Source organism: Hippopotamus amphibius, chromosome 1 (genome assembly GCF_030028045.1).
Source record: "Hippopotamus amphibius kiboko isolate mHipAmp2 chromosome 1, mHipAmp2.hap2, whole genome shotgun sequence".
Lineage (NCBI taxonomy): Eukaryota > Metazoa > Chordata > Mammalia > Artiodactyla > Hippopotamidae > Hippopotamus > Hippopotamus amphibius.
Genome location: NC_080186.1, coordinates 151,166,542 through 151,178,083, shown reverse-complemented (window position 1 = coordinate 151,178,083; position 11,542 = coordinate 151,166,542). Strand labels below are relative to the sequence as shown.

The window sequence follows — 11,542 nt, the reverse complement described above, 5'->3', positions numbered from 1 at the left end:
ATTTAAAAAGGCTGTAATCCCTTCCCTCTGCCCCCAGACTCCCTCTTCCACTTCCCTGACTTATTTTTTCCCATAGCAGATACACCTGCTGACATGATACATATATATAGTTATTCTTAGTTATTTTTGTTGACTGTCCCCTCCCACTGAAACACAGGCTTCACAAGAACAGGGATTTTTGTCTATTTTGTTCACTGTTGTATTCCTTAGGTCTGGCACAAGGATACTCAATAAATACTGATTAAAAAAAAATGAACATATTTTCTCATCCTCACCTTCTTGCTGTTCTATTTGATTCTTAATTTCTGTTACTATATTTTACATTTCATATTTTAATTTTAATTTAAAATTAATTTTAAAATATAAAATTTATATTTTAATCTTTCTCAGAATATTCTTTTTTAAAGCACATTGTTTTTATTTCATGACTGCAACCTCTTTTCTCTCTGAGGTATTTTAGGGCAGCATTTCTCCAACATGAGGGAGCATCAGGATCACCTGGAGGGCTTATTGAACCATAGATTGCTGGGTCCCACCCCTGGAGTTTCTGAGGCAGTAAGCGTGGAGTGGGACCCCAGAATTTGCATTTACATTAAGGTCCCAGGTGATGCTGATATTGCTGCAGGGACCACTGTTTGTACTTTTATGTTTTGCATAGTTTCTTCCAAGGTGCTTTCATGTTTTTGTGCATTTGATTATTCTTCTTAGAGGTTTTTCTCAGGTGTCTGGTCATTTCTTTAAAATTGTTAAATTAACCTTTTAAATACAACAAAGGTCACATATTTTAATTGTCCAGGTAATGGCTTTTGGCCAACGTATAAGTCTATGTGGCCATCATCCCAATCAAGATATAGAATTTTAGCACTGCCCCAGAAAATTCTCGTGTCCCTTTGCTGTCAGTCCTCACCCCACACATCCCAAGCGACCACTGATCAGCTTCTGTCCCTAGATCAGTTTTTGCTTATCCTATATGTTTATATAAATTGAATCATACAGCATGCAGTCTTTTGTGTGTGGCTTCTTGTACTTAGCATAATGAGATTCATCCATGGTTTTGCATGTATCAGTAGTTCCTTCTTGCTACATATGCCACAATTTGTTTACCAATTCATCTATTGATAAATATTTGAGTTGACTAATTTAGCTTTATTAAGCTGTTTGCTGTGAACATGTGAGTACAAGTCTTTGTGTGGCTCACAGCCAGGACCAGGGTGAGGCAAGCCAGGAAACCTAGGTCACAGCATTTAAGGAGGCCCTCACTCTTGTGTATATATAAGTGCCAGCTTTGCACTTGCACAACCCTGAGAGCGAGTCCCCCCTCAAATTTTCCATCCAAGGGACCAGACCCTTGGCCCAGCATGGATGTGTTTCTGTTTACCTTGGGAAAATACCTAAGAGTAAAACTGCTCCATCATAAGATAGCTATGTGTTTAACTTTACAAAAAACCACCAAGGAGTTTTCCAGAGTGGTTGCACCATTGTACACTCCCACCTGCAATGGATGAGAGTCCCAGTTGCTCCATATCCTCACCAACACACGTGTTTCCAGTCTTTTCTCCTCTGTTGCCGCAGATGGATTGCTGCAAACATGGCTCATCTGTGCAATTCTTTCTGTCGTCCTCATCTTCTTGGCTTTCCTGATCCAAAGGAGACTGAAGAGAGTTTTTGTTGTTAGTCTTGCTGAACTGTCCATGCGCGTTGTTTCAAACAAAACGGATACAGCTGTGCAGCTCTGAGCGAGCTCTTCACCTTCAGGAAGAGTTTTTATTGATGCTTTTCTGAGATCTGCCCCCGCCCCCGGGATCCCTTCACTACTCTCTGAGTTTCTTTCCCTTTCTCCCGCACAGCTTCTGTCTGATCTCAGCTGCTTTTGTTAGCCCTTACACGTATTTTGGTATCTGTGGATTCCATTTCTCTTCTGGCTTTGCTGTAAATAGAATTTGCACAGTTTTTTTCCTTTTTGCTTTTGTATAGTTTCTAAGAGTAAGAGTCAGAATGGTTATTTAGACAACCATTTTGCACTGGAAACCTTTATATTTCTGAGTAAACAGTGGGAGCAGAGGTGATTTGTATACTGGGGAAAAGTTATCTGGGAAAGATACAGAGATGTTACTGTATGCTAGTTTCTAATTAGGGTGGCATAACGATAAGGTTGATAGAGTCCTAACGGTATCTGAAAATTGTGCAGCCTTTTTTAAAGGGTCTCTCTAATAAGGGTGTAGTGGTCACTGCAGAATGAAGAACCTGATCTAGAGTCAATGCATCCCAGGTGCAGACGGGGAAGGCAAATTCCTACCTGCATCAGTAATTCCAACAGGTAGCTGTGTGGACAACACAATAAGCTCTGCCTTTCTGGGGTAAAAACATTAGGAGGAGCCTTAGAATCTATACAATTCGAGGCCCAGAGGTGACCTAAAGGGGGCATTCCTGGACTTGGGCTCAGCAGCATTCCAAGCACAGCTGCTGGCACTGAGCAGTCAATGGACTGGGGAGTTCTACCAGGGATGAGATGAACTCATTCCTCCTTGTATTTTGACCGAGCATGAATCTACATTCTTTTCTCTTTCCCTGATGAAATGAACCAGCTGGAGTAGATTTTTTAAAACATATAAATAGGTTATAGAACATATAGAGATTTTAAACATATAGACATAAAGTAATATGTGTTTATGAAACAATTTAGACAGTACAGACAGCAAAGAATAAAAGTCTTAAGCAAAACAGTAAGTACTGGTATTCATGATTCTAAATTTTACCACCACACATCTGTACATGCGTATATATAGATATTTCTATAAATACATAGAAGAGAGTTTGGAAAACAATACTCACATGCTGGTAACTGTAACTCTTTGAAGAGGAGAGTGGATTTGGGATAAAGGGAGTTTTCACTGTTTATGTACTTATATATTGCCTCACATTTCTAATAAGACTAAATTACTGTATTACATAATTTTTAATGAATATTTTAACAGCTTTATTAAGCTGTAAGGTATTAAGCCTTTATTAAGGTATAATTTACATATAATAAACTGCACATATTTAAAGCGTATAATTTGATAACGTTCAATATATATATTCACCTGTGAAACCATCACCACAATCAAGATAATGAACGAATTTGTCACCTTGAAAGTTTCATGTCCCTTTATAATCACCCTCTCCTCGCCTGACTTCCCCAAGAATTCCCAGGCAACCACTGATGTTTTCTATCTTTGTAGATTATTTTAAAATTTCTAGAATATTATATAAACAGAATATTTTTTTCCGGCTTGTTTCACTCACCATAAGTCCGATCTATCCATTTTGTATCTATATAGTTTGTTTTTGCTAAGTAATTTTTAAAAATAAAATCTGCTAGGAGGAGGAGGAGGAGGAAGGAGAAGGGTAGCTAAGACATACACCTCAACCATACTGAAATGTTGTCATTCAAAAATGTTACTTAAATTTTTAAAATATATTAAAAATATAGTGTCGCCTTACCTCACACTCCCAATTCCGGTCGCAGCCACACATTTCGGTAAACGTCTAAAAATATGACTAGAGTTTTGAAAAGATGTATTATTTCTCGATTATAAGAGCAACATATGCTCTTTAAGGATACAAATGCGCAACCTTTCACAAGCCCACAGCTCTGGGGACCGCGCTCTCCGACTCCCGGCTCGTGGCCAGGGCGTGGATATTCAACGCCCCAACTCCCACGAGCACCGTCCTTCCCGCAGTGGCAGCTCCCTGTCGCCAGGTGGTGCTGCGGGGCCAAGCCCCCGAGCCCGGCAGGAGGGGAGGAGCAGCCGCGCGCCGGAGCACGTGACCCGGGCCTGGGCGGGGTGGGGCGCCAGGGTCACGTGACGGAGCCCGGAAGTGGCTGCCCGGGCAGAGGAGAGTGGGGATGGCTCAGGCCCCGCGCTGAGGAAGGGACAGGTGCGCTGCGGCGCTGAAGCGGGAGCCAGAGCCGGAGTCGGAACCCGAGCGGTGAGTCCGCGCGCTGATGGGCTGGGGCTGGCGGCGAGTCGTCGCCTTCTGCTGGACCCACGTTTCCTTCCTCTGGGCTCAGGGGATGCTCCGGGTCGGGCACCGACCGGCCTGGGTCCGAGGCTGCTCTGCTCCCGGGTCACAGGTGCCGTGCGATGCGGGCACCCTTCCTGGATGAGGGGAGCTGGAAAATCCCTTGTCCTTCGCGCTGTGTCCCTTGACCTCCCCGTCCTGCTTGACAGGTGTGGAAACTGAGGTGCCGAGATGGAAAGGATCACCGAAGCGAGCAGCTAGGGCTTCTGCTGCGGTTCCTAAAAGGGTCCGGACGTCGCGGGCAGGTGACCCGCCAGCTGCGGGAGCCCTGCTAATAGCGGGTCTTTGGGTCATAGGATACCGGAACTACCAGGACTCTGGGAAATTATCTTTTGCAGCCCCTTTCTAGAGCTGTTGGGGACCTCTAGGTCTAAGAAGGGGTAGGGGTTTGCCTAAGGTCATCCAGTGAGTTAGTTGCACCTCTTGCGACTAGAGTCCAAGTCTCCCTGAGCTCCAGCGGCTTTTTGCTTTTCGCCACACTGCCTCCTGCAGAAAACTTGACAGCTGAAAAGGCACTCTGTTCCTGTCCCCTTCTCTTTCATTCCTCTCCCTTTTTTTCGCTCTGCATTCTCCATCGCCGCCGGGATCGGCTTGGCTCTGGGTGTGGTTCCCTGATTCTGTGTTCACCGATTTTTCTGCACTCTCATCATTCTGAAGGTTTTGTTTCTAGCCGTCCTGCGATTTTGTGTAAGTCATACCAAAATATGAAATAAGCGGAGTATGCTCCTGGGAGGGTAGGTTGTGGAGAGCCCTGGCATTAACTTGAAGAATGTTAAGACCTTTGCTTTGTTTTTAATGTAGCTTGTCAGAGTTGGGGAATGCTGATTATTGGGATGGATGTTTTGCAGTTATTTGAGGCTTGCTGAAACAAGTTATAAGCGTGATATAGTGGAAAGAACAGAGGTTGGGGAATCAGGAGATTTTGTTCTAGTTCTGACACTTGCTTTGCAACCTTGGGTGACTCCCATCTTTGCTTGGGTTTAGGTTTCCCAGTTTGTACAGTGATGGGGTGGAATCCCTAAGGTCTCCTGCTCTGACATCCACTGCATATCAGTCTGTTTGTTTTCTAATCAGAGAGATTTTTCCCCCCTGTGCATAGTAGTATTTGCTTTGCAACAAGGCTTAATACACTTGTCCAGGAAGCGGTTTCCCTGCTTGTTTCTAGGTTGCCATGAAATCCACCTCCTCTTTCTTCCTATCTCTGTGTTATATCTAAGCTAAATGCTGATAGCTGAAAATAATTTTGGCTTTTATTATTTTAAATATGATCAAGGTCCTCTTTGATTCTTGTCAAGAGACTAGTCTACAGTAATTAACGTGATTGTACGTTTAGAGTGTGTTTTTAAAAAAGATGTTCTTGAAGTCAAGGGGACACAAAAGGCTTCATCATTCGCTCTGAGTTTGAGACTGTTTGGGGTGGAGGCCTCATGCAACAGAGCCTGCGCTGATGATATTAAGTCTCTCTCCCTTTGTCTTCTGATTGTGCCATTTATAATTGTCTGCTCTTGAGTCCGTGTTTTCCCTTTAAAGCATGTATCTGTTCATTTGGCCTCAGCCCTGTGGGAGCTTGAAGTGCTCAGAGCTTTCTCTATTTTAAAGGCAGTGTAAGGAGGTGGATTCCATTTCTTTTGTAATGTTCTGGAGACCACAACTGGGACCAGTAGATGGAAGTGCCATAAGGGAAGTGGTTTTTGCGTGATCATAAGAACTTTGAAAGAATTAGCTCTCTAGCATGTTGCAAGACAGAGCATGGCGGTCCCTATCGCTGGAGGTCATTGTCACTGGGCAGTTACTTTCGGGAATGTTGTAGATTAGGTCATTGTGTTGTTTGGAGGGTCAGACTAGATAAAATTTTAAGTTTCCTTCTAACTGAGAAGTTCTGTGAAATTCTAGGACTGGACTTGTTAGCATGTGGGGTGTGAGGTAGAGTAGATGGAGCAGAGGTCCACTTTTGTGAATGCTTCATTTCCCCCTTTGCTCAGATAACAATTCTCATGTTAAATACTCCTGCTTTTTCTTTCTTTTCATCCCTCCTCCCTTCCCCAGTGAGTGTCTCAGTTTTTTAAGTTCTTGATACCTCTTCCAGGGTCAGATGCTAAAGAGTCATTGCTGTTAATGATATATTCCTTTTTTCCGCCCTGACCTGAAGTGAGATCCTAGAACTGGACTGAGTGGACTTTGGTTTCTACTTTTGCTAACTGGTCCTCCTAATTTCTTCCAGAAGTGTGTGACTACGCACTAAGTCCTAGACTAGCTTTTCTCTTTTTCCCATAGAGGAAGCTCACATCAAGTCTTAACCCAAATCTTGGAGAAATCCTGTACCTCCTTACTTTGGCCAGGCCTTACTGGGTCTGAGCACACAAAGCTAGCCTCTATTTAATGACTGTGGGGTCCAGTGGATAGGACATTCTGTGTAATCCAAAAGAGACACCTCCTGATGCTGTATTTGGTGCTGCCTCTTCTTTTTCCTCCCAAACATTTCTCTTGGAATCCTTGACACCCAGGGCCAGTTCTCAATGACCCTGTCTAGTAGGAAAGACTCCTCTGTGCTTCCCTTTTCCGTGAAGTTCAGGGATCTGTTCCCGTGGGTTACTGGTTTGCTCTTGGCACATAGATCACTGTTTCCAAGATGGGGACCTGGCTCAGCTCTCCAGAGTGATGGAATGGAGGAAGTCCTGCAGGCGCTTTATTTGTGTAGTGACTCCCTGACTTGAACTTCTGACTTCCTGTCCTTGAGCTTCTCTCTAGTAATAACGCAGTTGCTGCCATTAATGAAAGTCCATTATATACCAAGCAACATATTTAATATCTTTTCCTTCTACCTTCTTAACAGTACTGTGACGTAAGTATTCTTAATGACATTTTTTTAGGTGAGGAAACTGAGGCACAGGGAGATTAGGGTCATACAACTCATGTATGTCTCTGAACTCATGTACTTTTTATTATGCAGGATTCCCCCTGTAGACCTAATCCTGCCCCAGTTTTGTTCTCAGGGAGACTTTAGGGAGAGTAGGTTGTGTGTTAGAAAGAACACTGGACTAGGAATCTGGTATGCTGGATTCTAATCCCAAACTGTTAACCAGCTGGGGCCTTGGTTTTCTCACCTATGAATGGGAAGCTGGAGCTTGGTCACCTGTCAGTGATGCCTGGTCCTAACATTTAGAGATTTTTATGAGTGTGGGTAAGAAAGTGAGTGTGTTTGCTCATTCAGCTGCTCCCGTGCAGAGCCTGCTGAGGTCAGCAGCTGTTTTGCAGCTGCCCTTGCACCAGACTCTCTCAGGCAGGAGTCTCAAGTTAGGGAATGTACTTCTGTGGTAGATTAGATGGAGTCCTATCTGATGTCCTCTAAAACAAGTCATGTGGATGTCAGAAATTTTCACTTCCCTGCCTGTAGACCGCATATAAAGAACACAGTCTGTGTCCTTGTTCAGGTTTTTGAAATTCCAGCAACAGAGAAGAGAACGTATATCTAGAGAATTCGCTGCTTCTCTGGGTTCCAGAGAATGTAATTGTTTCAGAATAATAGGTAGCACTTTTAGTCTGCATATATCACCAATCCATGAACTTTGGTAGGAGGTGAGGCCTGGGGTATACCTACCATAAGATCATATATATATGTGGTTTTTTTTGTAGTGCTTTATGTAAATCTGCATGTAATCAGGATCATCTAAGAAGCTTGTTAAAATTAAAATGCTCACGCTGAATCAAATTGGGCCCAGAAATCTGTTTGGTTTTTTTTCTTTTTTAGCAGTTTTACTGCGATAAATTCACATAGCATACTATTCAGCCATTTAAAGTGTACAATTCAGTAGCTTTTCTATCGAATTCATGAAGTTGTGCAACCGTCAACACCATCAATTTTAAAATGTTTCATCACCCCAAAAGAAACTATGAACCCTTTAGCTGTCACCCCTTAATCCCTCCCAACTCCCTACCCCAAACTCTGGGCAACTACTCATCTACTTTTTGTCTATAGGTTTCCCTATTCTGGACTTCCATATGAATGAAATCATACACTATATGGTTCTCTGTGACTGACTTCTTTCCCTTAGAATAATGTCTTCAAGGTTCATCCATATTGTAGCATCTATCAGTATTTCATTTCTTTTCATTGCTGAATAATATTCCATTGTATGGATATACCACATTTCATTTATCCATTCATCAGGTTTCTCCCCCCCCATTTTTTGGCTGTCAGGAATAATGCTTCTACATTTGTGTGTACATTTTTCTATGGACATAACATTTTCATTTTGGTGTGTACCTGGGAGTGGAGTTGCTGGGTCATATGGTAACTATGTTTAACCTGTCGAGGAACTGCCAGACTGTTTTCCAAATGACTGCACCATTTTACATTCTTATCAGCAGTATAAGAGGGAATTCTCTACAATTTCTGGGCATCCTTGCCAATAATTATTATCTGTCTGATTCTAGCCATCCTGGTGGGTGCAAAGTGGTATCTCATTGTGGTATTTGTTTCTCATTTACCTGATGGCTAAGGATATTGAGTATCTTCTCATATGATTATTGGCTTTTTTCACATCTTCAGTGAAATAGCTATTCAGATCCTTTGCTCATTTTTAAGTTGGTTTTCATTTTATTATTGAATTTTAATAATTTATATGTTCTGATCACAAGTCCCTTATCAGAAATGTAATTTGCAGAAAAATTTTCCCATTCTGTGGGTTATTTTTCACTTTCTTGGTGGTATCCTTTGAGGCATAAACATTTTAAATTTTGGTTAAGTCTGATTTACATATTTTTTCTTGTGCGTCTGCTGTCATATGTAAGAAACTCTGCTTAATCCACAGTCACAAAGGTTTATGCTTATGTTTTCTTCTAAGAGTTTTTATAGTTTTAGCCCCTACATGTAGGTCTGTTTTGAGTTAATTTTTATATGTGGTGTGGGGTAGAGTTCCAACTTCATTCTTTTGCACGTGGATTTCCAGTTGTCCTGGCGTCCGTTGTTGAAAAGACTATTTTTTCCTCCACTGAATTGTCTTGGCACTCTTGTCAAAAATCAATTGACCGTAGGTATGAGTTTATTTCTGGACTCTAAATTATATTCCATTGATCTATATGTCTGTCTTTATGCCAATACTGTATTGTCTTGAGGTTACTGTAGCTTTATATTAAGTTTTGCAGTTGGGAAGTCCTCCAACTTTGTTCTTTTTTTCCAAAATTGTTTTGGCTCTTTTGGGCCTCTTGAATTTCCATATGAATTTTAGAATTGGCTTGTCAATTTATGCAAAAAGGCAGCTGGGATTTTGATAGGGATTCAGTTGAATCTGTACATCAATTTAGGGAATATTACCATCTTAACAGTATTTTGTCTTATAATTCATGAATATTGGGATTTTTTTTCATTTATTTAGGTCTTCTTTAATTTCTTTCAACAATGTTTTATAGTTCCCATATACAAGTTTTACACCTACTTGGTTAATTTTTTTTCCTAAATATTTGACTCTTTTCAATGCTGTTGTAAATGGAACTGTTTTCTCAATTTTGTTTTCAGATGGTTCATTGAAAGTGCATAGAAATACAACTTATTTTTGTATATTGATTTTGTATCCTGAAGCTTTGCTGAACTTACTAATTCTAGTAGTTTTTAGTGGATAATTTTTTGTGTGTTTATAAGTCAGCCTTATAAGTATTGTTTAGATTTTGGTGATGAAGCTCACACCTTAGTACTGCCTTTCTCTCCCTCCTCCCTATTTCCCTCCCTGACCTTCTGTGTACCCTGAAAGAGACCTACAAACTCTATAAATGGATTCTCCTTTCATTATTGGAATTCATCCTGTTTATTGTACTGAATTTGGAATAGAATAGGTCTTAAATAATACCTTGAGAACATTTTAGTATTTTCAAAAGTGAGTTAAAAAATGAGTTTAGTATTTTTCAAAAGTATGAGTCTGATAGGTGAGGGAAAGATGCTCTTAAAGTTTTTCTTATCAGTGGTCTTTGTTGGAAATTAAAGAAATATAAAATAAAATAAATACAAGGAGCCATCCATTTATCAGAAATAGCAAAAATAAAAATGATAAAATCCGGGAATTCCCTGGCAGTTCAGTGGTTAGGATTCCGTGCTTTCACTGCCAGAGCTTGGATTCAGTCTCTGGTTGGGGAACTAAGATCCCGCAAGCTGCTCAGCACAGCCAAAAAAGAAAAAAAAAAAAAAAAAAAAAAAGCTAAAATCCGACGTTGGCAGGGTTATGAAAAGATAGGCATGTCCGTATATTGCTAGTGACACTGTATGTTAGTTCAATCATTTGTATGGTCAGAATCATAAAAAAGCCTGTTCATCTAGCTCTACTCCAAGGATATGACTTGAAAATTAAAAACTATTTATAGGATTTTTTTTTAGCTATGATATAAGCTAGGCAAAAAAGCAGATGCTCAAAATCCAACAATTGGGAGCTAGTGAAGCAAATTATTTTATTAATATAATGATGGACCATTATATTACAACTAAACATCATTAGTGTGTGCACTGTGTAGATTCAAGGAAGAGTAGATATGAAATAAGTGGAAAAAAACTTAAAATAATGAGAATATTGATTAAAAATAGTTTAAGGAAAACGAAGAGCATTTATCGAGGTTATACAAATAGTTGATATTTCAGTGCAATTTTGGTTGACTGTACACTTGAAAAAAATATATATGTATACATATATTTGCACCAAACATGGAGACTTTTCTTACTTAGTACACTCTTTTGAGTCTGAATGTCTCCTGGAGATTGTTACGTTGTGTTGATGGGCCACACGTGTTATATAAACTCTGTTGTTCTTTGTCTTCAAGAACCTGAAGGACGGGCTGGTCTTGAACTCTTAAATATCACATCCCTCGTTTGGACGGTTAATAGATTCTATTAAAATCTCCCTTGGGGCATGAGTTGGCAATTACAACACTAGAGGGTGGAAATCAGGTTTCATCACAGAGAGCCCAGGGCAAGGTGGCCATGGAGGCTAGCTCTCAGTTGGGGACAGCTGGAGAGAAGAGGGGGAGGCCTTGTTGCCAGAAAGAGCCCTAGAAGGCCCTCCGAGGAGTGACCGCACCCACCCTCCACCGAGCTTAAATCCTGCTTAGCAGCTCCGAGGAGGGCTTCTGCTTGGAGCTTTCCAGGGATAATGAACGCACCATCTCCTAGAGCCATCCATTTAGACAACTTTTGATAGCTGTCTTCCTTATGTCTAACTGAAGACCTGCCTCCCTTTACTTTGCACCTGCTGATCCTGTTTCTGAGTAATCTTTGAGGCTCCACAGAACGAATCTGATCCCTAAGACAGCTTTTAAAGACAGTTTTTATACCTCCCGAGTTGCCAGACCTCCAGGTTGAACCTTCTCAGGGTTCCAACCATTCCTCATTTAGCTGGTTTCCTTCCCCCTCATGACTTTGGTGCCGACCCCTGGCTATACTGCAGTTTATCATTATCTCCTGTATAGCATGCTGCCTGGGACAGAGTACAAGGTATGG

General features: G+C 41.2%; 1 protein-coding gene across 2 annotated transcripts in view; it reads left to right on the top strand.

The window, feature by feature from the left end:
* The first annotated feature begins 3,849 nt into the window (after positions 1 to 3,849).
* SLC36A1 (solute carrier family 36 member 1) overlaps positions 3,850 to 11,542 on the top strand; it is a 48,360-nt gene continuing 40,667 nt past the window's right edge. For both annotated transcript variants that reach the window (XM_057730642.1, XM_057730633.1), the window contains exon 1: positions 3,850 to 3,972. The gene's annotated coding sequence lies outside the window, so the exon portion shown is untranslated. The remainder of the gene's footprint in view (positions 3,973 to 11,542) is intronic.